Source organism: Chelonoidis abingdonii, chromosome 5, assembly GCF_003597395.2.
Source record: "Chelonoidis abingdonii isolate Lonesome George chromosome 5, CheloAbing_2.0, whole genome shotgun sequence".
NCBI lineage: Eukaryota > Metazoa > Chordata > Testudines > Testudinidae > Chelonoidis > Chelonoidis abingdonii.
Genome location: NC_133773.1, coordinates 17,400,079 through 17,413,184, shown reverse-complemented (window position 1 = coordinate 17,413,184; position 13,106 = coordinate 17,400,079). Strand labels below are relative to the sequence as shown.

Genomic DNA, 13,106 nt, shown 5'->3' with positions numbered 1-13,106 from the left:
GAGCCACGTGCCCAGTGTACAGTATGGTCCTGGAACACTGATTTTCCCTGCCCCTGCGGTTACTCGCCATTTTGGGGGTCTTGTGGTTCATGTGCTCTTGCCTGGGGTCAGCCAGTAAGTGACAGGCATGTGAATAGTGGCTGTGTTTTAAATAATTGAATCAGTGGTCGTTGTGTTGCAAACAATACTGCTTCTGTAAAATGTTGCATTTTGGCTTTACAGATATGACCTTGGGAGCCCAGCCTCCCCTCTTTGTTATCGCTGGCTGAATGGCTGCGTGGAATTAGAAAGTGGCCACAAAGCGCTAAAGAGGACCTTTTGCACGAGGTCACGATGCACTCCGCGGCCGATAAACAGGAATTGAAGGAATGGCGGGACAGCGAAAAGAGGGACCAAAAGGAGAACACAGCTCACCAGAACGAAGCCACAGAGCAGCTCTTCAACGTTATGGAGCACCAAACTGACACGCTGCAGGTACTACTAGCACCGCAAACCGAGGAGCTTTGCGACCACCTTCCCCTGCAGACCCCAGACACCGCCACCACACTCTTATCAACCTCCTGGCTCCAGTCTGTACCCACTGCATTCCACTCCTTCCCCCGTCACAGTCCAGCACTGCGGACTCCCAGTCCCTACTGCACTCAACACCCGTCCCTCTGCAGCTTAGCCCTGCTGAAGTACAGTACCTGCTGCACTGTACTCCAAAGGAGAAGGTTGGATAGGATACCTGGACATACACATCTTTAACTGTTGTGGGACCCCACCTCCTCCTGGGACCCTTCTTTCCCCCATCCCCTCTCAGTGCTGATGTGGTTTTTTTGTTTCTCTCTCTCCTCTGGTTGCTGTTTTTTAATAAAATAATTGTTTTGATTTGAAAGCAATCTTTAATCTATTAATTAAAAGCAAACAGAGCCCTGCAAAGCAGCAGGCAATTTTCTTAAACCTTCATAGTGCATCATCTGCACCAATCACAATCACCTCCTTGCATTACAAGCACTGCACTTCCAAGCATAGCAATAAATATTAGTGGCTTTCAGCTTCAAATTGCTGTCTCAAGGCATCCCTGATCCTTATGGCCCTGTGCTGCGCCCCTCTAATAGCCCTGGTCTCTGGCTGTTCAAATTCAGCCTCCAGACGCTGAGCCTCAGCAGTCCAGCCCTGAGTGAAGCTTTCACCCTTCCCTTCACCAATATTAGGGAGTGTACAGCACACAGCTAGAAGCATAGGAATACTGTCATCAGCCAGATCCGGCCTCCCATATAGGCAGCACCAGCAGGCCTTTAAATGGCCAAAGCACACTCAACAGTTATTCTGCACTTGCTCAGCCTGTTGTTGAACCGCTTTTTGCTGCTGTCAAGGTGCCCCATGTACGGTTTCATAAACCACGGCATTAAGGGTTTGGCAGGGTCTCCCAGGATCACAGTGGGTATTTTGACTTCCTCTACGGTGATCTTCTGATCTGGGAAGAAAGTCCCTGCTTGTAGCTTTCTGAACAGGCCAGTGTTCCGAAAGATGCGTGCATCATGCCCCTTTCCGGACCAGTCTGTGTTAATGTCTGTGAAACACCCCCGGTGATCCACAAGCACCTGGAGAACCATAGAGAAATATCCCTTTTGATTAATGTACTCAGTGGCTAGGTGGTCTGGTGCCAGAATTGGAATATGCATGCCATCTATTGCCCCTCCACAGTTAGGGAAGCCCATTTCTGCAAAGCCATCCACAATGTCACGCACGTTGCCCAGAGTCCTGGTCTTTCGGAGCAGGATGTGATTAATGGCCCTGCACACTTGCATCAACACGATTCCAACAGTCAACTTTCCCACTCCAAACTGGTTAGCAACTGATCAGTAGCAGTCTGGAGTAGTCAGCTTCCACAGTGCAATCGCCATGCACTTCTCCAATGGCAGGGCAGCTCTCATTCTCATGTCCTTGCACTGCAGGGCTGGGGCAAGCTTATCACACAGTCCCATGAACATGGCTTTCCTCATCCGAAAGTTCTGCAGCCACTGCTTGTCATCCCAGACATGCATCACGATGTGATCCCACCACTCAGTGCTTCAGAGTAGCAGCCGTGTTAGTCTGTATCCGCAAAAAGAACAGGAGTACTTGTGGCACCTTAGAGACTAACAAATTTATTTCAGCATGAGCTTTCGTGAGCTACAGCTCACTTCTTTGGATGCATAGAATGCACAGAATGCATCCGAAGAAGTGAGCTGTAACTCACGAAAGCTCATGCTGAAATGAATTTGTTAGTCTCTAAGGTGCCACAAGTACTCCTGTTCTTTTCACTCAGTGCTTGTGTCCCAAGCCCAAAAGTGGTGTTCCACTGTGGTCAGCATCTCCATGAATGCCACAAGCAGTCTCGTGTCGTAGCTATTGCACATGGTGAGATCAATGCTGAACTCCTCTTGCCTTAGTAGTTTAGGGAATAACTCCACTGCCATTCATGAAATCTCAGTGAGATTGAGCAGCATACTTGTCAGCAGTTCGGGATCCATTTCTGCCGCTCAAAAGAGGCAGGGCGCACAGTACACAAACTGTTGAAAGATAGTGCCAAATGCAGACAGAAGCACAGGGATTGCTGCGATGTGAAGCAATGCATCACTGGGCATTGGGACTGGACCCAGGATGCGCTGCAACCCCCTCCACTTTTTCACAACTCTTAGGCCATGGCTACACTGGCGCTTTACAGTACTGCAACTTTCGTGCTCAGGGGTGTGAAAAAACACCCCCCTAAGCGCTGCAAGATACAGTGCTGTAAAGCCTCAGTGTAATCAGTGCCGCAGCACTGGGAGCACGGCTCCCAGCGCTGCAAGCTACACCCGTAGAGGATGGCACTGTGACCACACTCACACTTCAAAGCGCTGCCATGGCAGCGCTGCCGCAGCAGCGCTTTGAAGTTTCAAGTGTAGCCACAGCCTTAGTGGCAGAAAAGAAGATGCTCTGTGGGATAGTTGCCCAGAGTGCACCACTCCAAATACTGCTGCAAGTGTGAACACACTGTTGTGCAGGTAGCTGACAGTATGAACACACCACAGCAGTTTCCCTTCAGCAGTCTCTGACCAGCACTGTACCTGACAGTGTAGACATATCCTAGACTGGTCTCAGCATGGAGGGGATGGACTTTCTGTTTACCTCTCAGGGTCTGATCCAGCATTACGTGTCTGCATTATATAATCAGCAGCCAGGTCTGATGAAGTACTGGTTGTCATCTTCAAACTGAAGACACCACAGCTCATTTCACCTAACGGTTCTCTACTGTTAGCCTCATGTACACATATAACAGGAGAGGCAACACTGAGTGGAACTCTGTAATACCTCACATGAGGGAGACTCAGAACACATGAGCAATCACCCAGAACTACTCTCTGAGTCATCTTGGAGAAAGAAAGAAAGAAAGAAAGAAAGACACTAGTCAGGGAATACTGTCTATCCCCTCAGCATCCACAGCCGTTTCAACTCCTTTGTGGTCAATACTATCAAAGACAACAGAGCTAAAAGAAGAATCTTCATTCATCTCCAGAACGTCATCACCGCCTAACAAAACCACAGCAGTACTATAATAAGCTCAGATCTAAAATCAAACTGGCCTGGATATTAAAAGTATTGCCTGGGCTGCTTTGACACAACCTTCTGTATAACCTCAGCAGTGTTGCCCAGTGGATAGAGCACTGGACTAGGATACCTGGGTTCTATGCTGGTTCTGCCACTGGCCTGCTGGGTGACCTTGGGAAGTCATTTCACTGCTCCATGCCTCCATTTCTCCATCTGTAAAATGTGCATAGTGATGCTCACCTCCCTTGTAAAGTGCTTTGAGATCTACTGATGAAGAGCTAGATATTAATAATAATAATTTATTTTATTTTTTTTTAAAGTCTTCAGAGAGTTTAGTTGCCAATTGCTAACAAATCTCTACTGAGCATGTGCAAATTGAGACTCTTCAGAGGCTTATAACTTGGCCAGATTTTGGCAGTTTTTCATGGGAATGGCAAAAAGCATAGCCCTGACCCCAGCATGACCTCCCTCCCCAGGCCACACCCCCGTGCCAAATTTCAAGTTTCTGCGCAAGCCATGGTGGTGCTAGAGCTTCTCAACTAAAAGGTTGTAAGAAATTTTTTAACATAGACAAAACAACATATTTTTCCCTAACCTTGTTCTTGGAAGTGACTGAACCATTTTAGCTGAAACTTTCCAAAAAATCAGCTGGAGGAAAACACCCAGCATAGAACATTTCAGCCTAAATGGTTAAAGTTTGGCAAAGTTACAAATAATTGAAAATGTGGTCTTACAGTGGGAAGCATTAGGCAACTTCAGCTCTAGGCAGCACATCAGCTCTGCCTATAATATGGTCTGGGGAGGGAGGGATGTACACATGTATACTTAATATCTATGCACACATGCAGCTTGACTATTGTTCCAATTCAGCAAAACGTTTAATACATGCTTGGGTCTATCCCTGTTCAACAAAGCATTTAATCATGGGCTTAATTTCAAGCTTCAAATTTAGCATGTTTAAAGATTTGCTGCATTGGGGCCCATATTCTAAAAATCTGCAGTCTACCTATTTCTGAACTCTGAAAAAAGTTTTGGGCCCTGATCCTGGAAACACAGTTGTGTAATTTCATTCATGTGAATATCTCACTGAATTCAATGGGTCTACTTCTGTGTGTGTAAACTAAGCACGTGTATAAGTGTTCGCAGGATCAGGGCCTTAGTCTGGATTCTGGGTTGTATTTATTTTCTAAACCTGAGTGCTTCACCGGATCCCTATTAGCTGTACTCTTCTTTGGATGTGGGATTCTATCAAATGCCTTTTAAAATCCCAAGTATACGTGGTGCATTGCTAATATACCATCTGTATGGTGAGTTTGGTGCTACTTTTCATTTATTCTGACCTACCCCTATTTAAAGCCACGAGTTCACGTTGGCAAGCCTTAATGGCTCTTAAATTACTTATAGTTTGCTTTTAATGTGATCCTAGTTAGATTCTGTTTGAATAAACACGGGACTTAAATGAAACCTGATGTCTTCCCCCTTTATATAGTGAAATGCTATAAACCACGGAGTTGGGATTTGTATTTGCTCAACTGTGACTGGAAAAAAAATATTAACAAGCATCAGCTGCTTCTTCTCAGCCATTCCTTCCTTCCATCTGCAGTGGTTCCTTTGGATGAATAGCACCCACCATTTAGGTACTAGAGGATCATGCAGAGGGATTAGTTCACAGTAGTCTAAAAAAAGAAGCCTCAATCCTCTCAACTCTTTTGAATGGAAATAGAACAAGATGTCTTCATGAGTTTAAGATTTTAAAAAATTGGGAACCTAAATTTAAGCTGCTAAATCCGTGTGTAGATGTTAGTGAAACTAGCATGTACTTAAATACTTTGTGGACTCTGGGTCTCAATACCTAAATATAGATTTAGGAGCTTAACTTTAGGCACCTGGTTTTGAAAATCTTAGTCTAAAAATGTATCACCACCTCTGTTGAGATTAGCCAAACTACAGACAATTATAACTAACCTAGAGAGAAATATTGTTTTTTGTCTGTTTTAGCAGGGATATTGTGGATTCTACAGTTCTTTTGATTAGGCTTAAATTGATTTAAGATAAACCAAAATAAGCCCTGCATAACTCAAAATGTGGGTGCCTACATAGGAGTTTGCAACAATTTAACTTGATCAGGTTAAAAATGCATTTAAATTAAACGGTTTCATCTCTCTTGTGTGGACACCATTATACTAAGCAGCGTAGCCTAATAACTTTGTCTTGCAGAAAATTGTCTTCAAATTACAGCAGTAAAATTGGAAATCAGTCCCCCCACACTGCACCTCAATGAAGCACTAACTTCAAAGCCTAATTAAGGATAACATCACTTGGGACTTTTCAACCAAATATGAGCCCCTGCCAGACTATTTGATTACTCCTCCTTCCTGCTGCAAAGCCTAATGCTAACTAGATGGGTGCAGGATAAAGGCTAGGGAGGGCACAGGGAATGTGTACAGAACTGGTGCATGTTTATGTGGAGAGCATTGGAGGAATAAAATATACAGGCTTTCTACTAAATAAAGGGGAGGGGAGAGGACTAGCAATATCACACCGCTAAGGCCAAGTCAAAGCATTTAAACTGCTAGGTGTGAGACTTCCCTCACTCTTAAAATGCAGCCAACTCTCAGGGCTTGGCTACACTTGCAAGCTGCAGTGCTGGTGAGGGGTTACAGTGCTGCAACTTACTCGGTGTCCACACTTACAAAGCTCAGCCAGCACTGCAACTTCCTGCCTGCAGCGCTGGCTGTACTCCTGGTCTGCTACGGGTGTAGTGAATCCAGCGCTGGTGATGCAGCGCTGCTCATCAGGTGTGGACACTCACCAGCGCTGTTATTGGCCTCCAGGGTATTAAGAGGTATCCCAGAATTCCTGTCTACAACAAACTGGAAGATTGAAGGGTACTCAACTCTCACACACGAAGCTAACCAAACAACAGCTGCTCTGGCTCTCCTATGCCCCCAAAAAAAAATTAAGGCTTGCGCCGAGCTCGAGCGCGAGCGACCGTAGTGGCGTATTTTGGAAGGTGTCACAGCTGTGGTCATGCGCTTTGAGGAGAATAACAGCACGGCGGTGGGGGGAGAGTCCGATCGGAGAAGCCTGCTTATCTGGTCTGAAGCCTTTTACCATGTAAGATGTTGATTGAGAAAGGGGTGGGAGAATGGCCAGAATTTGCTACACACTGTCAGGGGTGATGCTCCACAGTCTCTGTTCGTGCCTGGGGCGCAAGAAAAGTCTATCGCTCGTCCTATCTGTTCCTTCCCGCGACGCTACCTGTCTAACTAACTCTACCCACTCATACAGCACCCGCCTCTTTTGAAAAGCACGTTGCAGCCACTTGAGCGCTGGGATAGCTGCCCACAATGCATCACTCCCAACAGCACTGCAAATGCTGCAAATGTGGCCACACTGCAGCGCTGTTCCTACACAGCTGTACGACCACAGCTGTAACTCCCAGCGCTGCACATTTCCAAGTGTAGCTATACCCTCAGATGGAGTACAGCAACCGGGGGGACAACTAATGAAAAGCAGTTTTGAATAAGGATGGTAGAGGAGCAGAAGGAAAATTGTGGCAACTACCTCAAACTAATCAGATGAATTGATCCCAGTCTGTTGTATACTATTCCTTTATGCATTTATAGAGCTTTAACAGGCCTCCCCTCAATAAATTTTTATTATTATGATTGCTATTGTTTTATGAATGGGACGAATAAATAAGTAAATTGACCGAGCAATCCAGACATGAGCTGCTTTTGAAATCTTGACTGTTTCCCAAACCTCCTTTTAATATTTGCTCTCCTCTGAACTCTTGTCAGATTATCATGAACTGCATGCATTACTCCAAAGGAGGTCTAAGCAATGCCATGTAGAGCAGAGGAATTACCTCATCTATTTAACACGTGATATTCCAGCTAATACAGACAAGTATGCTGTAATGCTTGCCTCTTTTGCACTGTTGAGTTAAGACACAATCTATCATTCACTATAATCTCCAGGTCCTCTTTTGTGGCCAATATTACTCCGTTCTAATTTTGTGCTTTTGATTATTCTTCCCTGTGTAAACCATTTGATGTTTATTCCTTCAGTCCTGATTTTCATTTTATGGCTTTCAGTTCCTTTCTCTAATTTCTCAAAGTCACCCATGTATCCTCCAAGGTGTCTGCAATGTGTTATTATTTATTACTTACATTACAGTAGCACTCGGATTAGGATTGGGACTGTTACGCCAGGTGCTAGATAAACCAGTTGTTGGCATACTCTCTGTCTGGAAGATCTTAAAATCTAAAGCCCCAGTCTTATGAAGCAGCTCTGTTGCGGGCAGATCCCCGTGCCTGCAGGGAGCCCCTTTGAAGTCAATAGGGATCCATGCAGATGTCTGCAATGTACTTGTGCCTGAGGCTAAAGTCTACACTGCAGACTGCTGGCATAGCTATGTCAGTCAGCAGTGTGAAGAAATGTGATTCCCTTACTGATGTAGCCAAACCAACAGACATCCCTAGTGTAGATGCAGCTATACTAGGCAAAGCAGCACTACTACCTGTACAACAAATTCTTGTGGGGAAGGTTTTACTATACCAGTACAATGTGTAGTTTTTCCAGTATAGCTGCATCTGCACTAGGAGTACTTTTGCTGGTACAGTATATCAGTACAGCCATGGTCTAAGAAAACAAGTGACATAAGGGGGAAAGAGGAAGGAAACAACAAAATGTATACAATTTTTATGTACAAATATATTTAAAAATTCTTCTAAGTCTAGAAAAAGAAATTTAAATCCTCCTCCTTTTGCTGGCAGATTTCCTATAGGTGTTACAGCAAAAGTGGGTTTTATGGAAGGATTTAAAGGAATAAAAGAAAAATTGTGTGAAACTTCAATAAGGAAAGTTAGTTGCTATGTAGCCTACATGGGATCTTCTGGAAAACAAACCTGGGACCTGGCTACAAACATCAGTGGACACGGCCAAAATCCAGTCAGGGGAAGTTGTGTAGCATTATGCTTTTACATATGTTTGTGAGATAGGAAAGAGGGCCAAGACATGGATTTACTCTAAGAACTTTGATAGGAGATTTTATTAAATCATTTGAGAAATAATATGTAATGTAATTAAAGATGATATTGCACAGAGTTAAGATTGCATGAAAGAGCACTGTTAATGTTTCCACAACAACTTTTTGGATACACAGCACATTTATCATCAGTATCGTCACAGTTACTCTTTAATGTCCTGATTCTGAAAGGGAAGCTGTTCCAGTGAAGGGTCTGCTGAATCTGGGGCCATGTCTACACTAGTGTACCAATGCCGTTGCACTGCTGTAAGATCACTCATGTAGCCGCTCTATGCCAGTGATAGTTCACCTGTCAACATAATAAACCACCTCCACAAGTAGCGGTGGTGACGTTGGCAGGAGAGCGTGTCCTGCCAACATAGCACTATCCACACCGGCACTTCTGTCGGTGAAACTTATGTCTGTTTTTTTTCCACACCCCTGACCAACAAAAGTTTTACAGACAAATGTGCTTGTGTTGACATAGCCTTAGTTCAGGGGTTCTCAAACTGAGGGTTGGGACTCCTCAGGGGGTTGCGAGGTTATTACATGGGGGGTTGTGAACTGTTAGCCTCCACCCCAAACTCTGCTTTGCATCCAGCATTTATAATGGTGTTAAATATATAAAAAAATGTTTTTAATTTATAAAGGGGGGGGTCACACTTAGAGGCTTGCTATGTGAAAGGGGTCATCAGTACAAAAGTTTGAAAATCACTGCCTTAGTGTTTGCAGGATCTGGACCAACACCTCTGCCCCATGGTCTTCAAATTAAGGTCCTAATCCTGCTAAGTCTTACTCATATGCCAAATTTTATGCACTGTGATTAGTCCCAGTGAAGTCATGTGTAAAATTAATGTTAAAGTTACCTTAAGTCTTTGCAGAATTGGAGGCCATTATCTTCTCAACAGTGGGTATTGTTACTGGTATAACCAGGGCTGGCTTTAGGCACCGCAGGGCCCGATTCGAAGGAACTGCCGCCGTCTTTGGTGGCAGCTCAATTGCTGCCACGGAGGAAGGCCCCTCCTCCGAAATGCCACTGAAGACAGCGGCAGGACTTCAGCGGCAGCTCCTTCGCTACGTTACAGGGCCCTCTTAGGGGCGCCGGGCCCAATTGCGGGGAATCGGCTGAATTGCCCTAAAGCGGGCCCTGGGTATAACCTCCTGTATGGGAGATTATTCCGGCTTGAAACTGGCTCTTTCTTTGTCATTGAGCTTTGCTCCCTTCCCAAGCACTCAAAGGCCACCTACTCAAGGCACTCATCCCTCCTCCCCAATAAGAATGGCCACAGGGGCATTATATTATATAACGCTACTGGTGTAAAATCAGGTCATGTTGCAGGTCCCCCCCCAGTACAATTTTCCCATCTGGAAACAGGTGCTGTAACAATTTGTATAGCGGGGGTGCTGAGAGCCATTGAACTAACCTGTAAATCCTGCATATGATGGAAATCACTTCAAGCCGGGGTGTCCCTGCCACACACCCCCTGTTCCCGCACCTGTGTGTAGACAGGCGAGGGGAGGGCGGTACAGTGCCACAGGGCTTGTGAGGGGACGCTCCCACCCCTCCTGCCCAGACGCACCCACAGCTGCAGCTCCCACAGCAATACCGTTTCCCAGCGGGGGCAGGGGGCGCTGCAAGGCGCGGCGCGGCGCGGCGCGGCCCAGCCCAGCTCCGGCCGGGGGCGGAGGGAGGAAAGGGGAGGAGCGGCGAGCTGCTCTGGAGGCAGCAGAAGGACAGAGGCGAGGAGGGAGAGGGACCGTGCCGGCTGCTGCGGAGAAGTGACGCCTGGGCGGGAGGCAGGGGCAGCGGGGTGAGTGAGTTACCTGCTGGGGAGGGCGCTGCTAGCGCCGGGGAGCCCGGCCACGGCAGCCGAGCATGTCGCGGCCGCTTGCAGGGAGTTTCCAGCCACCGTCCGGCGGCTCCTGCTTCTCCCCCGGGTACCGCCGTGCGCGCCTCTCTCCTGCTCCGCGGCGAGGGGCTCGCGGCAGCCACGCGCCGTGAGCAGCCCGGGGCCGTGACCCGGGGGATTTGGGGACACCAGTGGGAGACAAGCGTTGCCGGGAGCCGGCTCGCTGTGAACCGTGGGGAGCTGGGGGTACTCTGCGCCTCGGATTGCGGGTCCCCTCCGGGCCCCCCATCAGCATCCTCCGCTGGGTCCTAGTAACCAGCATCTGAAATGCCCTCCCCTGGGTGGCTTCCCCTACGATCCAGCACCCGGAGCAGAGGCAGTCAATGGTTAGTGTAGGGCCGGGCAAAATAAAAGGGCGGGAGCGCGAGATGTGCCTGAAGTGCGTTTTTGGACTTGTTTTTCTTTCCAGCTGGAATATGAGGAGACAAAACCTCGTATCAATGTACTAGAGGAAGCGCCGGCTAGCTTAAGCGGAGGGTGTAATTGCTGTTAAATGCCTTGAGCCGCTAGTGTTTTTCTGGTCTATTGCGTCTACGCGGGCGTTGTTTTGGTTTCCTCCTTGAATCCAAGGAGTCTAGCAACACCGTGCCGTGACTGCATTGTGCGTGCACATCTAATTATAGTGCTGGGTGACATGCGGCTCTGGGAGGCTGAGGATGAGACAATACCTCCGCAGAGTTCACGAGGGGAAGGGTGAGGAATCCTGGTGAACTGAAGTCAGCCTCGGGTAGGAATGAACAATTCATTTTATCGCACAGAAAACCACGGGGGTGTGAAAGCGTGTAGCGATTGTGGCTTTTAAAAAATACTTTGCGTTGAATATGTATCTTGCTCAAAAGAGAGAACACTTTTCTCAATAATATGGGAGGAGATTATAATATAAACATGTCATCAGTAGTTTCATTCCACCTGAGCTGTGTTTCAAAAGTCCAGTTGTAACTAAATCTGTGTCATTTTAAAGGAAGTGTAGCTAGTGTGCAGACTTGTGCTGCAGAAACCTCACTTGCAGAGACTCTCGGTAAAATCTGCAGAGATCTTGGCGTAAGATAAACAGGCTAAGTGTGTTGGGCAATTTATAGGACATCCAAGTGGCCAGTAACCCATGCTGGGAAACCTTTACTAATACCTAATGCACACAAGAAAGATCTAACCCTTATTTCTGCCTCTGAACTATTTTGGACTTTGATACTGCGTTCGCTCCATTGGCGCTATGACTAATGGTTGAGGTGTCGGGGATGTCTCCCTAAATAAGTATGACTGAAACAATCAGTTGTAGGTTTTTAACCCTTGGTGACCAATGGAAGGGAGTGCTGGTTTATCAGGGAGCACCGATTAGCTATTAACACATTTTGTTTCTCGCTCCTTGTCAGTTGCTTTCTTTGGTTATGATAAATGTCTGTGTAGTTTCATGCTTTACCAGTCCCTTTCCACTGAGCTTTCCAGAAGCAGTTATATGAATTCCAGGCATATGGTGTCAGACTGTCACAGTGCACCTCTGCCCCCAGCTTGTTTTGGTATTGGCTGGCTTTCCATGTTCTGGTTACTCCACTGAGAATTTAGTCAACATTTGCACCTGTTAGTGTGGCACTTACAGTGCGATGTCATTATAAAATACAGAAGGGACCTTACTGAAAGAAGCAATTTCATGTAAGTGGGTTAGATCTGGTCTACGCTGTAACTTTTGATGATGGCGGGGAGGCGGGATGGCTAAAAATATGTGTACCGCATTTTTAAAATGTGGCTTAGTTTTGCAGTGAAGATAGTACAACCCATATGTTAACCATGTTGCTAAACTATGCCACAGCACTGCAAGCATCTAATCGTCTAACTCCCAGTATGGTGGTAGCTACAGGATAGATGGGACTTTTTATGTTTATCTTTGCATAACTGGTAATTTTAATATGCAAATTAAATATGTGATAAACTAACAAAGTCAAACTTCTTTAAAACGTTTTAGTGTAGGACTGGTACTCTCTACAATCCTAGGTGTTTCTGTTTAAAATGATCAGTAGTGAAATAGCTAGGTAATGTTTAAGTAATCATTAAGGGCATTTTATTCCAAAGGTGCTGAGCACTTGCAGTTCCCATTGACTGCTGCTGGCATCGTGTCTGCTCAGCACTTCTGAAAATAGGACAATAGGTGTCACTTTTCACTCCATTGAGAAGTAGAACAGGAGAGATACACAGATACCTCTCTCTGTGTGGGTACATGCGTACTAAGACAGCACTGCATTGGTTCATGCTCCAAAGGTTTTATTCACTACAAGGAAGCTTAGAGACTTGTCTTTTATACATAAGCTTAAATTCTGCATGTTCTGAGAAACCAAAACAATGTTCCAGCCAGTGCTTGATTCAGTCTGACTCCTAATTAGCGTGAGTGCAGAGCAAGAAAACATTACAAGTGTTTTATCAAATGGTTTAGGAATGGAACAGCCTGTAGGAATCAGTTTCCCTGTTGCACATCTTTACTCTGGCCATGTTGTTCTCTATTACTGTTCTCCCTTCTGTAGATTTATTTATGCAATGGCTGTCAAACTTTCACAAAGCAAGCCTCTGAGTGCAACCCCCCCATAAATTAAAAACACTTTTTAATTTAACACTTATAAATG

At 46.0% G+C, this 13,106-nt stretch overlaps 1 protein-coding gene across 2 annotated transcripts in view; it reads left to right on the top strand.

The window, feature by feature from the left end:
• Positions 1 to 13,106, top strand: part of RASGEF1B (RasGEF domain family member 1B) — a 370,888-nt gene that overhangs the window by 322,455 nt on the left and 35,327 nt on the right. The window contains exon 1 of one of the 2 annotated variants that reach the window (XM_032796848.2): positions 10,319 to 10,398. The exons of the other annotated variant lie outside the window; for it this stretch is intronic. The gene's annotated coding sequence lies outside the window, so the exon portion shown is untranslated. Of the gene's footprint in view, positions 1 to 10,318; positions 10,399 to 13,106 lie in introns of those variants that run through there. 2 annotated transcript variants of the gene reach the window in all.